The 17,974-nt window shown below is 32.6% G+C and overlaps 1 protein-coding gene across 3 annotated transcripts in view; it reads left to right on the top strand.

Moving 5' to 3' along the window:
- Nucleotides 1-17,974, top strand: part of LOC127700939 (irregular chiasm C-roughest protein-like) — a 113,395-nt gene that overhangs the window by 42,355 nt on the left and 53,066 nt on the right. Inside the window, exons 1-2 of one of the 3 annotated variants that reach the window (XM_052204674.1) lie at nt 9,476-9,716; nt 12,558-12,601. The gene's annotated coding sequence lies outside the window, so the exon portion shown is untranslated. Of the gene's footprint in view, nt 1-9,475; nt 9,717-12,330; nt 12,602-17,974 lie in introns of those variants that run through there. The other 2 variants (XM_052204673.1, XM_052204675.1) reach the window with 2 other exon arrangements.

Here is a 17,974-nt window from a genome sequence, read left to right as displayed (position 1 = left end):
GATATCTTGATGTGACTGTCTAAATAGTTGTATTGTTTATATATCTAACAATCATATTTTATTGGCAGTGATTGTACAGATATCTTGATGTGACTGTCTAAATAGTTGTATTGTTTATATATCTAACAAACATATTTTATTGGCAGTGATTGTACAGATATCTTGATGTGACTGTCTAAATAGTTGTATTGCTTCTATATCTAACAATCATATTTTATTGGCAGTGATTGTACAGATATCTTGATGTGACTGTCTAAATAGTTGTATTGTTTCTATGTCTAACAAACATATTTTATTGGCAGTGATTGTACAGATATCTTGATGTGACTGTCTAAATAGTTGTATTGTCTCTATGTCTAACAAACATATTTTATTGGCAGTGATTGTACAGATATCTTGACGTGACTGTCTAAATAGTTATATTGTTTCTATATCTAACAAACATATTTTATTGGCAGTGATTGTACAGATATCTTGATGTGACTGTCTAAATAGTTGTATTGTCTCTATGTCTAACAAACATATTTTATTGGCAGTGATTGTACAGATATCTTGACGTGACTGTCTAAATAGTTATATTGTTTCTATATCTAACAAACATATTTTATTGGCAGTGATTGTACAGATATCTTGACTGACTGTCTAAATAGTTGTATTGCTTCTATATCTAATTTTTAACAAACATATTTTCAGGCAAATTTATTGGCAGTGATTGTTAGAGTTCTTACATTATAATCTGCTTTTTGTCAATATATAACATTTCATAAAGTTTCTCAATGGTAGATCTACATCTAAAAACAAATTCAACTCTAACCTTCTAACAGGTTCTAGCTAGGAACCTTCTTAACTAGTAGTTAGATGTGAGCTTTTGCTCCCTATTGAAAGCCTCACTGTGACCTTAAGACCACCAATTCAAATAATGTGTTCTGTGTAATGAATTAATACTCCATATTATTATATCTCTTCTTTTCTTGCATTTTTAATTGTGATAACATAGATTCAGAAAAAGAATGATAAATAAACAAACAACAACAAAGGCTGTCTTTGTAATTTGAGGATGAAAGTGAGAAAAAATCAATGAAATTAGGCACTTTGCATTGCCAACACTAACATATTTCTTTCTTTTTGAATTTGTGTCCATTGAGTCATATATACGGTACCCCTTTTACAGAAAACAAACAATCCTCTCATGACTACAAGTGTAATATAAAAAAAATGTTACTTTCACATTTACTTGTTTTAAACAGGAAAATGATGCAAAAAAAGATATAACATTTGTGTTTACCATGGAAGTTATAGGTTATCTCATAAAATATTTTTTTTACTAATCAATAAAGTTATTATGAGATTGATAGAGTAATTTACAGTTTGAGATTGAACAACTGGTTTCTATAATTTGTTCATAGAAATTTTGTTTACTGATCAAGGGGTACATGTGTTACATTAATATATTTTATAGCATAAAGATTCCTCACAATTATAGAGGAGTAATAGGAAAGAGATATGTACAGGAATAAAAAACTGAGATGAGAGTGTTATGCTACAGTCAACCCTCACCATTCACTGGGACTATTATACTAACGGGACTGGAAACCGTTACACCAATTAGTATAATAGTCCCAGCCATTCACTAACATTTAATATCACTGTCATAAATATCACTCCTTTAATCTAAGTTGAGCCAATTTTTTTGAATATTTTTCACTCACTGTGATAGTTTTGGATAAAAACTCCCAGGTTATTGAGCCTTCCTAAATAGACATTAAACTTTGGTTACATGTACAGAAATACATGAGGGTCTGGATGGGGGGGTCTTTTATTTTCTTATTCTCTAATTTTTTAGACTGTTTTTCTCATTTTGCACCCCATTATTCTTTGTTCTTTATTTTTTTTTGCCTATTTTTCTCAATTGTTTTTTCTTTGCCGTTTATTCTACACCTTTTGCCCATAATTTTTTATTCTGTAAACCCCATCCAGACTCTTATACATTGTTGAATTATTTGGCCTGCCTCATTAGTCACTGTCTGTTAATTGAAACTTTTGCATAGTTTCATTTCAAATTTTGTGAAAAGGAGAGTTTCAGGGGAAGCAATCATGTTTGGTATGTAGTTGAATAAGCATTAGCACATCCTACATTCATGGAGATTATTTGACCCAGCCCCCTCAGTCATGGTTCATTGACATTGAAAGTTTTGCATAGTTTACATGTTAGATAAAGTGTTGCATTTACAAATGTAGAACATTTTCATTATACTAACAAATTAAGATAAATCCAGCAAAAGGGAGATAAATCTAATTTGCAACCACAGACAGACAGATATTAATAGTCAAAATTATATTTTTGATAAAATAGTTATAACTATTAATTATGATATTTGAATGATTTAATTGTAATTATTATACCTTTGATATAACAGAGAGTAGTTTAGTCGATACTGTGTGAGTTGGTTATGAGATCTCCGTGGTAACAGATTGTCACCCTGGTGTATTTGTCATCATATTGAACAGTATGTGATGATCTAATCTAATATCTACATCTACAATGTCAATATTAATACATGAATGATTTGGTCTAAGAGTAAAGAAGTTGTAGAAGGTACTGTTATATAATTTCTGATATTTTTATAGAATGATCTTTTATACAACTTGTTCATTTTGACTACCCATTTAATGGTTCAACCCAGTAAGCAATTCATACATATAGAAATATCAATGTTTATATTACAAGTTATGTTTGATGAATGAGTAAAACCTAATCAGTTTGAAGTTGTCTGTATTATGCATTGTTTAGTAGCGTATTGCCACATGTTCTTAAGGGAGATAATCCTCTATCTAGCTTCATGTTCCAAGGCAAGATAATCCTCATTCCAACCCAGCTTCATATTCCAATTTGGGATCTTCCTCATTCTAACATAGTTTCATGTTCCAAGGGGAGATAATCCTCATTCCAACCCATCATCATATTCCAAGGGGAGATAATCCTCATTCCAACCCAGCTTCATAGTCCAAAGGAGGATCTCCCTTATTTCAACCTATCTTCATGTTCCAAGGGGAGATAATCCTCATTCCAACCCAGCTTCATGTTCCAAGGAGAGATAGTCCTCATTCCAACCCAGCTTCATATTCCAAGAGGGGATCTTCCTCATTCCAACCCAGCTTCATATTCCAAAGGGGGGTCTTCCTCATTCCAAATTAGCTTTCATATTTTAAGGGGAGATAATCCTCATTCCAACCTAGGTTCAGGTGTAATACCACCAAATCTTAGTAATTCACATATGGTTTCATACGAAAAAGGGTTGAAAAAAAATATTCCGTTGAATTTGACAGTTGTGTGAAATTAATCATACATTTCATTGCAGTAAAAGATTTCTGAGTCATAAACATATATCTTGGGTGTTTCAAGGCACCATTCTTTTTTTATTTGGTGTTTCTATAAAATATTTTGCAAACTTGAGGTTATATGGTTTCTAAAGCTTGTAAACAGGAAAAAAGGGGTGAAATGTGATTGGTTAACTTCCAGTGGTGGTTATTATCTTATATGCAATGAAATGTTATGTGAAATTTTGTCTGTAGGACTGGCCAGGACAAAGCTTTACTCATGCCAAGTATTTCTTTTTTGAAACAAAGATTAAAGTCTGCACAATTTTTTGAAAAGTGCCAATTCAACGAAGACTGATAGGGAAAAACAATGGTGGTATTACTTCTTCATATTCCAAGGGGAGATAATCCTCATTCCAACCTAGCTTCATATTCTTAAGGGAGATAGTCCTCATTCCAACCCAGCTTCATGTTCCAAGGAGAGATAATTCTCATTCAAAACCCAGCATTGTATTCCATGGGGATATAATCCTCATTCCAACCAAGCTTCATGTTCCAAGGAGAGATAATTCTCATTCCAACCCAGCATCATATTCCAAAGGGGAGATAATCCTCATTCCAACCTAAGTTTCATATTCCAAGGGGAGATAATCCTCATTCCAACCCAGCTTCATGTTCCAAGGTGAGATAATCCTCATTCCAACCTTGCTTCATAATCTAAGGGGAATATAATCCTCATTCCAACCTAGATTCATGTTCCAAGGTGAGATAATCCTCATTCCAACCCTGCTTCATATTCCAAGTGGGGTCTTACTCATTCCAACCTAGCTTCATATTTCAAGAAGGGATCTCCTTATTCCAACCCAGCTTCATATTCCAAGGGGAGATAATCATCATTCCAACCCAGCTTCATGTTCCAAGCGGAGGTAATCCTCATTCCAACCTAGCTTCATACAAAGCTATATCAATTACCAACAAATCCAGTGTTTGGTTGTATTGATTATAGATATACTTTAATTAACAGTTAATCAGTGTCCAGTTAGTGTGTCATTATGGCCATTCTAACTTTAGAAGTTGTCTCCTTTGTTCCACCCAGTATTTTGTCATTTATATGTTGAGATAGAGGCACATTAATTTGCAACTAATCATTGTTCAGACTGGTCAGAAGTTCAATGAGGACAGTATTTCAATATATCACCTGACCACTCAGTTCATGTCTTTTAACTGGTCATTTACTGAGATAACTAGATTATTGTCTTTGGACACTTGACAACTAAATAATTATAATTTTAGGAATGCCTTGTCCAATTTTTGTTAATCAAAGTAAATATTCGACTAAAAACAGAAAAATATATCGACACCTTTCAGTTGTCCCTTCTGTTGGGTCAAAGTTCTTAACAAACAACTATTTCTCTTGATTATAAGTGGGTGACTTTAGAGCTTTTATTTTAGGTAAATACAACTCAACTATTAATCAAAAACACTCAAGCTCGCCTCCAGATGCAGGATTTTCTTGCTGAGTTGAAGACCCATTGGTGGCCTCATGCTATTTTCTGCTCTTTGGTCAGGTTGTTGTCTCTTTGACACATTCCCCATTTCCATTCTCTATTCTATACTCAACTTTAGGAAACTTCTTTATAACTCAATCCAATCTCTTTTTAAAATAAGAAAGCTACAGTTAACAATTAACTGGTGTAAGTTTCAGTAATTTTTGTCCTATTATACATTTTGAACAACAGCTTCAATATCTGTGATGACGTCATTTTCCTTTATGTTGATTTCATTTGTTTCTAAAAAAAAATATATAACATGCTGACGATGAATCAATTTTGTTTGAAAATATACAGAAAGTTTAAAATAGATCAATAGTAAAACTACTGCAGGAGTGTTTAATGACCTTGACTACCAATGAGGGTCCTGCAGGAGTGTTTAATGACCTTGACTACCAATGAGGGTCTCCTGCAGGAGTGTTTAATGACCTTGACTACCAATGAGGGTCTACTGCAGCAGTGTTTAATGACCTTGACTACCAATGAGGGTCTCCTGCAGGAGTGTTTCACGACCTTGACTACCATTGAGGGTCTCCCATGGTGTGTCAAATGTAAAAGGTACATTACAAATTTTTCGTACTTCTTTTTGTTGATGATGGTACAAGTTACTAAATAAGATTTCACTCATAAAAAAGAAAAATTAAAGCAACTGTCATGATAAAGTTGGACGAATAATTCTTTGTACAAATTCTGTTGTTGTCTTTAAAACTGGAAATGTGCACAACTCACTTGAAATGAATTAAAAGATAAATTGTGGGTTTAATTCATATTCAGCTTTAATGGGAGATAACTCTCTGTAAATATGGTACATGTATAAGTTAAAGATTTTATTTCCTATACAGGCCCCATTATGGGCAAAATTAGAAACAAACATTGTAAAGTGCAAATTTTCACTGTTTTGTTAAATTGTTGAAGAAGAACAAACACAATCTGTGACCTTCACAATTGCTACCTTAATTTCAATAACAGTTACATAACTTACACAAAATTGTTGATTATGTAATTTGTCTGAGTGTGGTGCTGATGCTGTAGTTTTCTACCAAGTGTGTGGGAGAGATTCATAAAAGTAATCAAGTGGAAAAAAATAAGAAACAGTATGATTAGGGATAGGTATTTTGTGAGTTGATCAAGACCTGAATTGAATGGAGGAATAAAAATAAGGGGTTTGACAATGTAAGAAGAAACTAAGGAGCAATTTAAATTACATAAAGAAAAGAACAAACAAACAGCAAATCAAAGAATAGACAGAAAGGGGGGTTGAGGATTCTAATAAAAAAAGCACAGGTTCCAGCCTATTAATTTATTTTCATTGATTTTCACAAGATCTTTAAACAATGGCAGAAAATTATTTTCCAACCTTCAGAATTTGGATCCCTGTTTGCAGATAGATCATGTATCATGTGTTACTGTGGATTCTGTCATTTTCTAGGGTACCAATTTTCGTGGATTAAGGAAAAATTCTATTTTCATGGTTTTGCTAAAGTCTGCATACAAGCTTTGATATGTACTTTGTTTAACATTTAAATCCTGGTTAACCTCTACTTGCGAAATCTACAAAAATTTGTATCCAATGAAAAATATTGAATTCCCAGTAATCAACACTTGTTTTCTGTAATAAATTATTGTTCACAAACAAACATTGTGTTAACGTTACATAAAAGAATTACAAACTTTAATGTCATGTGAATTTTACAGAATGAAACTTAAATATTGTTCATCTCTCAACACAATGATGACAGTAGGATTATGTTATTTTCATATCAGGAAATTTACAATGTAAAGGGATCATGTTTAGATAAACTTTTAGATTTCTATATGGAAAGCCATAATTGGACATTGGAATAGCAAAGCTAGTGATCTACAATAATGAATATATTTCTTTTGGCTTTGAATAATTGTTTACATTTAAATCCTGATGATGGTGCTTAGGGATCATAACATGTTGTTCTCATTAAAATACTGCAGCAATCCCTAAAATGTTGTTGTTATAACAGTCAGAGTCTTTACATGTTGTGTTTTTATTGTAACAACTCTGCATACCCGAGGTATCCACTGTTGTGATTCTATTGTATTAAAGATTTCCAGGCATTGGTTCACAGTCCTCTATAAAAATATAAATGTATTCTTAAATATATCCTTGGTTTGGATTTAGAATGCTTAAAGAAGAATTTTAATTTTTAAAGGTTATGGTCATTTAACTGTGCTAAATGTCACTTGTTGATGTTGCTATACTAAACATCCATTTGTACCAGTCCCTCCATTTTATAGACATATCACCACAATAACTTGGGTTTACATCCTTTATGTCTGTCAGGTTTAACAAAACCTAAAAAGTTGGGTAAACTTATAATTTCATTCTTCCTTACTTCTGCTGAATAAGTGATTAAAAAAAAATGGTAAGAAAAGTATACAAAGGGGGATAACCAATTAAGTAAATCAAGAAGGAATTTATTTATTTATCTATGACACAGGGTAAAGTTAGAACAGACTTTCCTGTAACAAAAGAGTGTCATGAGACTATTACAGTATGTGAGAAATATATCCTCTGTAGCAAAATAAAGAATTTGTACAACTAAAAACATCTCAGAAAAACCTACTGATCCTTGATAAAGTAATTAAGGTTCTATTAAGGATAAATACTGTACTATGGTTGTGTGAAATATTGGTCTGAGAACACTTGTTATTATTGTCTCAGGAATTGTTTTAATAGATTTCTGTTGATTCATGGACTTGGTCTGCTTGATAAGAAAATTAAGGCCATTTTTTATTACAGATTGATTTTGTTTCAAGTCCAATAGTTACTTTTCAATAACATCTATGTACTGCATGATATAAAAGTATACCATGAAATACAGTGTACCAAGTTCTATGTAAAGTTTTGTTCATTTGATTTTTTCCAGTATTTCTTATAATTGTCATCTTTGGTTAAATGAATGGAATAAGTTGTATGGAGGTAGCAATCTTGTGAAGGGTCCACCAGTCTTTTATACTAAGGTACTGTGAATTCTGAAATTTTTGTGTACATTTATTATTGAAATGGTTGAAAAAATGACAAAATGCAAGTTTTGTGATTGCTTTAGATGGTGCATACAAATTTAAAATGCAAGTTTTATATGGTGAAACATATCCTGATGCAATTTTTCCGATAACATTAACATCTCAACAATTTATTCTGATAGGTATTTGTGTCTTTGAAGATAAGTGTTTGTTATTATCATAAATTGTAGATATGATTGGTAAACTCTGTCATTTATTGACAGTCCAAGGACTTTTCATATCTTTTCATAACATTACTTCAGAGACCCATCAGGAAATGTTTGGTATAACTTGATAAACAAAGAAAAGTTGAAGAAATAGGACAGTTAATGCAAAATTCACAAATTATTTTTGAATCCACAATTATTCCATTACTTGAGTATTATAAAGAAGTAATATCAAATTGTACGACATTTGTATTTAAATTCCAAAGTTTCTTCCCCTGATCGAACAAAAGAGAAGACTGTGGCTCTTATTAGACCACTGAGGCAGATTCCACCTCAAAGGGTAGCAGTGCATGTATGATACAATGAGTCCTCTGTCATTGTCAATCAACTACATTTCAGTTCAGTTTGAAACATGAAAATTATTTCCTATTTAAAAATATTTGTGCCTTAATCACTGACAAATTTAATAAAAGGTTCTTCAAGTGAATGATATTTTTTACCATCCTTGATGAACTTGATAAAAGTTATAATTGAATAATAGCTTGGGCAAGTTTGTTTAGGGGATTTTCGCTTGTAAATGTTTGTGAACGTTTGTGACAGCTAGGACATTGGAATGCTGATTGCATGACTTCCTCATCTGCCAAAAGTTAGCTATGATTTATAAAATAAAAAAAACCTGACTTCACTGTATGCATTGCTTTGTCTTCCTTTGTTTTAATATCTTGGAGTTGGTATGTGTCTTATGTAACATGCAAATGTGCATGTATTTTAACAAGTCCTGTATTTAAACCAGTTTTGTTTAGTGATTTCATAATGTAGTTTCATATTTGAAATATTTATATATCATGACTCCCAAATACCCCACCTCCCCTCTCCCTCATAGACAACCTGTCTTATTTGGTGTCCTGATCCATATATATTCTCTAAAAACCAAACAAAAAATCTTGAAAATAAAACTGAAGTACAGGCACCAAACTTATTTTCTCTTTACAGCCTCTGTGTAACAGCCTCTGTGTAACATGTGTAAGTGCACTGTGCATGTTATCAGAGTCTATATAAAAATAAGATGAGGTATGATTGTTTTCTTTTTATGGCCTCTGTCTAAATGCACTATGCATGTTAATAGAGTCTGCACCTTACTCTGGAGATCTCAATAGGAATTGTTTATATCTGCACTAGTGTTTTTTAATGCTCTGCAGACTTTTTCATCACGTCTGTCAAATTTTGAGAAAAACAATAACATCCCCATGGGATACAATGGTATAATCCATGTTGCCAAAACTGCTGAGGAGAATAGTCTGTAACAATTTTCACACATGGGTGATAACAGCATTCTCTCCAATCTGATTGGTTAATTTCCAGCTACACAATCTGGTGTTGTAAAACTGCATGCTGAGTTGGGAAACTTTGTAATAGAAAATTTGTAAATGACTTTGATAAAAAGAGTGTGTGTAATTAATGATTTGAGATAATTTAATAGTGTGAGGGGTGTGTCAGTCACCAGAAGAACATTAAGTTATTGGATTAATTAAAAGTTAGAAGGACTTTTATTGTATGTTACAAACATCAAAGGATTATAATAGTTGGTCACTTTGTACAAATGTTTCATTTGAGGAATTTAAACCTGTGGAGAAAAATGTTGTAGGTATGTAATTTGTTTTGTCTTTATCATATTCAAGGAACAGTTTTGCACACAATTATTGAAACAATTATGTAACTCTTAATCCTTAAAGTACATCACTGTCTGTTGCTATGAGAAAAATCAGATCAGGGGAGATAATAACTGAAGAATACAATTTTAGAATCAAAGACCACTGACAGAATAGATAACAGTTTTCTCCAATATTTTATAAAAAACAGTTTTGATTCACAATTGTGATAAATGCTTTATAGGGTTTGGTTATCTCTGATGGTTTTAATTTAGCATTTAAATTCAGCATGTAGGTTTAAATGAAAGCATATTTATATGTACTGAATATGCATTTAATTTGCCAATGGACATTAAACAGCCATCAAATCATCAAATAAACCAGTTACAGTAAATTTTATATTTTTTTTTCTGTATAATGGAATAGAAAGAAATATAACAGACATTGCTATCACTTTTAAGTGGGTTTTTTTTAAAGGAAAAACCTATAAAAAGAGGTCAAAACAAACTGAAAAAGAATATATAACCCGGCTCACTTCTGTTTGTATTTTTTTTTCTCATTATGAAAAGAATAAGGCACTTTACACAATTGATGCTAACATCAAAATGGTGGATAAAAAAGCAACAACTCTACATGTATGTATCTATTATCTTTCCCTAAATATTGCAATATATTAAATGGAGTACCAAAAATATGTGTATCATCACATTGTGCTCTTACTGATATAGGGTAATCAAGGATATGTAGTTTTGTAAAACTGGTTTCCCATGGAAAACCTGACCAATGTCTCAAGTAAAGACCTCTTTAAGTAACAATGGTGTTATTTTGATTAAAGACTTTTGTATGTCTGTTAGTTCACCTTTTTGTTTGTCTGTTCATACTAGGTGTAAGTCTTAGGGTAGATAATGAAGGTATGGTCACATCAATGTTTAACTGATGATATAAAAGGATACTGATAATATAAAAGGATACCAGGAAACACCAAAAACACTGGTCAGTACAACAGAACACATTAAATACCAATACCTGACCCATCCCCCCTTTAAAAAACAAAACAAAACAAAAAAACAGCCTTACAAACAAAGACTTTAAGCAACGAACAACACATTGTCCAGATAACCTGACTTGGTACATGCACAAAACATAGTCTGGTTAAACCAGTTTTATGTTTAAACAAACCTCTCCTTTCACCTGTCTGTGATATATATATATGTCATAAAAATAGAAGATTGCACAGCACAGATATAACAGGATGACCACTAATAAAAATAGCACATAATATTTGGAAACAGGGACAGAATTTGCTGAACAACAGCAAGCTAGCTAAGGACTTGCAATGGCTGTTGCTGGAAATTGTGACTCAAGAAAAATATAATCATTAACAACACTTCTAACACGTTTTATGAAGTCTAACCCAATTATTGTTGTTCATTGAACAAAAAAAAAAAAATTAGAAGATTAAAATTTTATGTTTGCCAATGTGACTACTATTCAACAGAGTCCAAATGACATGGATTTAAACAGTTATAGGTCATTGTACATCCTTCAACAATAAGCAAAATTCATACTGTATTATAAGTCAGCTATAAAAGGCCCTGACATGACAAAATGCGAATCAATTAAAAACAAAAAGACCAATGGTCTGATTTATGACAATAAATGGAAACCAGGTATAACAGACAGCAACCAGCGCCAACCATTGCAGGCTCCTACCTTGGGGCAGGCACATACAGAATGTAGCAGGCTTTGTGAGTGCTCAAGCCTGTTCCTATGGAAGGTTGTGCTTAAGTGGGAGCATGGCATGGTGTCCAATGGACATAATTATGTTTTTATTTTGCATTCTTTTTGTAAAGTATTCAAATTATGCAGTTTTGCTAAACTAATTGTGCATTGCAAAGGTTAATATTGAAGGGTCAACAAACTGATTATTTTTTTCAGAAACCTTAAGTTTTGATATGTATTTATCAATCTCCATGTCAAAACTTAAGAACATCACATTTTCAGTATTCTAGTTCATTAGCCCTCCTTGCTGTTGATGAGTTAGGTGCCATTTTGGGGAGTATTTAGGTCTCAAACAAAATAAATCATATTCATATGACTCCTCTGCACCAGGCACGAGGATGACATACCAGTTATGTGCAACTTCTTACAATATCTTACCATATCATTAATCATGTTAGTGTCCTGATACACATTTTAATATGCACCCACCATGCCTTATAGCACCGTCCCTTGGTGCCTCCTGCAGTTAAGCTAGATATATTTAGCCTACTCACAGAATTCTTTTTTGTTACTTTCTAGAGGTGTGCCTGAGACGAAGGTTTTATATATACTCCTATATATATACGAATATGTGAAAACTGTTGTTTCTTATTTGTGTTTGTAACTATGTATACTGTATTGTTCATTATATTTGTAAAAATAATATTATAATGATATTATATTATGCTCCTTGTGAGCCCATTTGATGGAAATAAAGCATCTTCTTCTTCTTCTTCTTCTTCTTATTATTGAAAAAAAACTATAGGGAAGTAACAACAGGTATCAAAAATGATATAAGGCTCATATACCAGTATACATAGTTTACTAGTTCAACATTTAACCCTTGTAGAACACTCCTGGATGGATTTTTAATGAGATTGAGTCAGCCTGTATTAATTTTAACAGGGACCTGATACATAATATTTATAGGTTGTGAACAGAATTACAATTAAGATGTTAATTAAAACAAAACCAGTTGATAATTGGGCTATTTTAGAACCAAGTTGATACACAATTTAAGATAAAGTGTCAAATGTGAGATAATCATGATAATAGAGAGCTTATAATTATTTCAGAGAGTTGAATTACGAAGATAAGAAGTGAAATATTACCTACAGAGGTAAGATATATACTTTACTTAATTAGTTTGAAGTCAGTACATAGTTATTATCTTGTTTTGTAAAGTTATGGCATGAAAATAATCCTGTCATATGTCAAGACTAACTTCGGTCAAAGACGTTTTATTTAAATCTGATTATTTATGTTGACCATGAAGGCTTTTTTTCAGAAGTCAAGACTTACTTTGGCCATGAAGGTTTTTTTAGATCTGATCTTTGTAAATAAGTCAAATTAAAGCTCTGTCAGTTCTTTTACAAATTTATTCTTTATGGGGTTAATTAAGGTAATGATTGAAACACAATACAATATTATACAATTCTACATAAGAATAAGAATTTTATTAGTTTAAAATCAAAAACAATAGGATTGTTTCTAAAGAAAAATATATAAATAACAAAACAATAGACAGAAAACAATACAAACATGTAGTATTGAAAAAAAACGAATGTTTAAATGTTAATATTTATTACAATTATCTACATGAATACTATGAACATCACACGCATATTTTGAAAATTATGGTACATGTAGATGTCTGATGTACAAAGACCAAAAATATTGTAAAATAAGTTACACAGTAATTCAAGTGATTTTGATGTGGGGAACTATCCTCATTATCCAGTGTTGGGCCTGATGTTTCCTCAGAAACAGTTTATTTGAAAAAGTTTCAAATCATTCTTTATTTTTGAGGAAAAAATTATCATTTTCTAATTTTTGGCCATTTGGGCCATTTACTGGTCACTCCTATGTGGGTAACTCTAAAGAGTAAGTCCATTAACAAGAAGAAGGTAGTTTTATGCCAGTTTCATAATTATACTAAAATATTCTGCAGTTAAATACTTTTATCTGACTTAACAATGGTTCGATGATAATCATGATAATGTGTAGAAAAAGAGCTTTTTTATCCTTGTTTGATAACACCTGTAGTGTTAACAGCTGTGTATCTTGTGTATTGGGTGAAATCCAGGTTCTTTGACACCACAGTTATACAATACATATAAATAAACACTAACATAACACCGAATAGCAAAAAGTTTAGTCAGGAAGAAATTCTATTGGCCAAATAATTTGTACCAAGTTTTCTAGTAACATTTGACCTTGAAATCAACACATAGAATCTGAGGTATTTAGGGGTTATCAGACCTTCTCATAGAATCTGAGGTATTTTAGGGGTTATCAGACCTTCTCATAGAATCTGAGGTATTTAGGGGTTATCAGACCTTTTCATAGAATCTGAGGTATTTTAGGGGTTATCAGACCTTCTCATAGAATCTGAGGTATTGAGGAGTTATCAGACCTTCTCATAGAATCTGAGGTATTGAGGGGTTATCAGACCTTCTCATAGAATCTGAGGTATTTTAGGGGTTATCAGACCTTCTCATAGAATCTGAGGTTTTTTAGGGGTTATCAGACCTTCTCATAGAATCTGAGGTATTGAGGAGTTATCAGACCTTCTCATAGAATCTGAGGTATTTTAGGGGTTATCAGACCTTCTCATAGAATCTGAGGTATTGAGGAGTTATCAGACCTTCTCATAGAATCTGAGGTATTGAGGGGTTATCAGACCTTCTCGTAGAATCTGAGGTATTTTAAGGTTATCAGACCTTCTCATAGAATCTGAGGTATGTAGGGGTTGTCAGACCTTCTCAAAGAATCTGAGGTACTTAGGGGTTATCAGACCTTCTCATAGAATCTGAGGTATTGAGGGGTTATCAGACCTTCTCATAGAATCTGAGGTATTTAGGGGTTATCAGACCTTAATCTGATGTTCAGTAGTTGTCGTTTGTTGATGTGGTTCATAAGTGTTTCTTGTTTTTTATATAGATTAGACCGTTGGTTTTCCCGTTTGAATGGTTTTACACAAGTAATTTTTGGGGCCCTTTATAGCTTACTGTAAAGGTATTTTAGGGGTTATCAGACCTTCTCATAGAATCTGAGGTATTTTAGGGGTTATCAGACCTTCTCATAGAATCTGAGGTATTGAGGAGTTATCAGACCTTCTCATAGAATCTGAGGTATTTTAGGGGTTATCAGACCTTCTTATAGAATCTGAGGTATTTTAGGGGTTATCAGACCTTCTCATAGAATCTGAGGTATTTTAGGGGTTATCAGACCTTCTTATAGAATCTGAGGTATTTTAGGGTTATCAGACCTTCTCATAGAATCTGAGGTATTTTAGGGGTTATCAGACCTTCTCATAGAATCTGAGGTATTTTAGGGGTTATCAGACCTTCTCATAGAATCTGAGGTATTTCAGGGGTTATCAGACCTTCTCATAGAATCTGAGGTATTGAGGGGTTATCAGACCTTCTCATAGAATCTGAGGTATTTCAGGGGTTATCAGACCTTCTCATAGAATCTGAGGTATTGAGGGGTTATCAGACCTTCTCATAGAATCTGAGGTATTTTAGGGGTTATCAGACCTTCTCATGTAACAGAAGAGTAACATTGGATAAAGGTCACCCGTAATTTCTTACAATGCAGGAAACTTTTGCCAGGAATTTATGTAACTGTCAGTTAAAGGCTGCAAGTAGAAATATTATGATGTATTTAAAAACATCAAGAATGAACCTAGTACATGTAGCACGTGTATTGTGGCCTTAGAAGTTTGAGATATGGTAACAATGATTAAACTTATTAAGCTAAGTCTTATGATATGGGGTTCCTGAGAAAGTTCTTATTTAAATTAGTAGCTTAGTTTTAATGATTAGTTGATTGCTAAATGTCCAGTAGCAAGTATTTGATGTATACAATTTAGCATGAGAAATCATATATTGAATTTGTGCATCACATTTTTCTCATTTTTATCTTTCATAAGTTGGAGCATTTCTGAGAACAATTAATTTGAAGTTTCTTTAGGGTCAAGCTAATAATTCATATCCTAGATTAGCACTAATTTTCAGTGTTCACCAGTGACCCAATCTTCAGTGTCAACCATACTAACCAATCAAAGGAAACCTCAAAATAGACATGGTTTTTGGTAAGAACTACTTCTTTGTTTTGATGAGGAGGTTAATAAAAACAATACAGAAACAGATGTTTAGTGATAAACAAGTGATGCCATGTCTTGTGTACTGACTTATGAAAAAACTGTAAATTGTTACAAACAAATAGCAAATATATACACCAAAAATTTCCTCTGTATTTGTTTCACTTACAGAGTCCAAATTTGAAAATTGTCAAATCCCACCGGAATTTGAATATCAAGAGTACATCTTATTTTCAAAAAAAATTTCAACAAATTTTACTTCCAGAAAAGTACTACATGTACTAGGTCCATTCTTCCAGAAAATCAAAATTTAACTCGGGCAGCTAGATGTTGCTGTTGAAATGCATACCATGTAATATTGTTTAAAAATGGTTTTGTAAGTTTAGCATCAAATGACACCATTAACCATTAGTAAATAATGTGTATCCATAATGCTATATATAAGCTGTACTTCAAATGAATTAGGGTTTTGGTTTAGACTCTTTCCTAAACTTTTTTGGGGTAAAAGATCGTAAAATACTGCAAACTTGCCAAAATCTGACAAAATTAACATTTGAGCTATCTTCAGGCATTTATGTCTTGGTCATAGGATGAGAAATAAGTTATGATATTGTTCAAACTTCAAAGTACACACTGGGAGCAGTCATTATTATGACTGAATATAAGTAAAGATTGAAAGACCTCTTGAAAATGGCCCTGGTATAAAATTAACTCAGGGTAAATTGGCCGTACCTATTTTTCAGATAATGAGCCAACATATTTTTGTTGCGACATCAAATATAAATTAAATTGAATCATTGTCAGGAACTTGTGTGGTTGGGTTGCTGTCTCAACATAATTGTGAGGTAATATTGTCCTGAAATATTTGATAATTTTGACTAATGAGTTAGTATACAGTGGGCTAAGTCTCACAGCTGTGATCTCTAGTCTGTTTGAGGTTGTGAGAACCACCCTAGTTACAGGTGAGTTGGACTTCAACCTTATTTGCATGACTATGATGGCTTTTGTAATAGAACAATAATAAAATCTCTTTTGATTTCAAACATAGAATGACTTGGAAGTACAAAAATCTATGAGAAATCTTTTAAGAGCTTTATTTTAGCTATTTTCTCTATTTAGATTAAATCAGAAAATTTGATCTTGAAGAATGATCAGAATCATGGGCAAGAAAACCCTAAATGCAGTATTGACACATACTTTTCTTGTCTAACATTTATTAGAAATTGTCCTGACTGCGATGATTGATCCTGTTGTATACTTTAGCCTTTAGTTAATTATCAGGCAGATCTGGTGTTAATTGCTTTATAACTAGAAAATAATTAATGCCAGAATCATTGTTTCAACATTAAATGCATCATCGTGGTTTATGATATTACATTTAGTTATCTAGCTTAAGTCCACCAGATTCCATCTCTACATTCAAAGCAGAAATGAACAATATTGTAGTTTTTGAGTTGTGTAAGAAAATGAAAGGCAAGACTTAAGCGTTCTTTTTCGTCAGCCATAACCTTAACAATGTATTAGTGGTTTTTGAGTTCTTGAAGAAATCCAAAAAGCAAGACTTAGTGATGCTGTTCAATCAGCCTTGACATCAACAATTTATTAGTTTGTGATAAGGTCAGTTTTAAGGGATAAATGATATATATTTATTGATATTTGGTACAAAGTTGTATACTAGTAAGCATTGGCACATATCATTTCCTTGGTGATTATCTGGCCCTCCTCAGTCATGGTGTATTTTATTTTAAAACTTTTGTATAATTTACATGTTTAAGTTTGTGATTAGGCTAGTTTAAAATGAACCACTAATGGTAAGTCGATGACATTTGGTATGCAGTAAGTTTGTGATTAGGCTAGTTTAAGATGAACCACTAATAGTAAGTCGATGACATTTGGTATGCAGTAAGTTTGTGATTAGGCTAGTTTAAGATGAACCACTAATGGTAGAGGTCGATGGCATTTGGTATGCAGTAAGTTTGTGATTAGGCTAGTTTAAGATGAACCACTAATGGTAAGTCGATGACATTTGGTATGCAGTAAGTTTGTCATTAGGCTAGTTTAAGATGAACCACTAATGGTAAGTCGATGACATTTGGTATGTAGTTAATTATGGCCCTGCCGAATGGCGGACACCCTATAGTGATCAGTCTGTCCGTCCGTCCGTCTGTCCATCCGTTCGTGCGTCCCTCCATCCGCCCGTCCGTAACAAATTGTGTCCGCTCTGTATCTAGAGAACCGTTATGATTTCAAAGTTTATACTTGACATGTATATTAACCAACACCAGAGGGTATGTCATAATATATGTACAACTTCCTAGGTCAAAGGTCAAGGTCAAAAACTTTGGTTTTAGTTGACAACCCCATGTCCTATGGTAAAGATCGTGT

The sequence above is a fragment of the Mytilus californianus genome, unplaced genomic scaffold, assembly GCF_021869535.1.
Source record: "Mytilus californianus isolate M0D057914Y unplaced genomic scaffold, xbMytCali1.0.p SCAF_5, whole genome shotgun sequence".
Taxonomy (NCBI): Eukaryota; Metazoa; Mollusca; class Bivalvia; order Mytilida; family Mytilidae; genus Mytilus; species Mytilus californianus.
The sequence above is the reverse complement of the archived record's forward strand: the minus strand, read 5'-3'. Positions and strand labels throughout refer to the sequence as shown.